This window comes from Neopelma chrysocephalum, unplaced genomic scaffold (assembly GCF_003984885.1).
Source record: "Neopelma chrysocephalum unplaced genomic scaffold, ASM398488v2 Primary Assembly neopelma1_74, whole genome shotgun sequence".
NCBI lineage: Eukaryota > Metazoa > Chordata > Aves > Passeriformes > Pipridae > Neopelma > Neopelma chrysocephalum.
This window is the reverse complement of record NW_020897735.1, coordinates 4,802,912-4,803,894: the sequence shown is the minus strand read 5'-3', so window position 1 is coordinate 4,803,894 and position 983 is coordinate 4,802,912.

Here is a 983-nt window from a genome sequence, read left to right as displayed (position 1 = left end):
CTTTTCTGCTTTTCACTTTTTTTCAGCCAAATGTTTAATTAAATAATTTATAAAAATCCTTCTATCAACAAATTGAGTAAAGCCATTTAATTCTGCCCACTTAATTAAAATTACAACTACTATTTTGTGGCCAAAAAAACCCACCTCATTTTTATGTATTAAACACTTCTGTACTGACAGTCTCTTCTCACTGGTTTGCCAGGTGTCCACTAGAACAAAGCACACGTGTCCTCCCTGCCTCTTCCCTTCCCCTGAGATGTGTCCAAGCAGGAGACTGGCATTCCAGGATTCCTGTTTGCATCCTGAAGTGAACTTCTGACCCCTTTTTAATTCACTTTTGGGAAGAGTTTGGGGAGGGTCCAAGGTGCCTCCCACAACACTGTCCTGCTGAGACTGTGTCTTGGGACTGAGAGTAAGACCCAGGGGTGGGTGAAACCAGTCTCTGGGTCAGCAGAGTTGGCTCCAGAATCCAATATTTGTGTTTGTGTCCCTGCAACAAGCCAGGACTGGAATAGCTGAGAGGCAGCATTGCCCAATTCACCCCCTGCCTGGGCAGGGCTCCTGGGACTTGGTGCTGCTTTTCCTGAGGAGGCCAAAGTTGGCCAGAGCCAGTTAATAAGGAAATACATTGTCAGATATTCTCTGTAGGAAACCGAACTCAGTAACTGTGCTGGGCTGAGTTTCCTTCACTTTTTAGCAGGAAATCCTGCCAATAAATCCAGATTTTTGCTTTTATTTATGCACTTGAACGAGGTGGTTTTGCACATTGCAGGTAGTGGTGCACATAATCAGAGGACAAACTATCCCTCCTCAGCAGAATTCTAAATTATTAACTCCTCTCATAGAAAGACACAGACAAAGCTTGAGCTGCTTCTGTCACAAGCCAAAGCCTTCACCATTGATGGAATAAAATAGCACCACAGGTAAGGGAAGTCACTTCTTTCCACCCTGCTCACAGCTTTCAAACAAACTGTAGAAAAGGC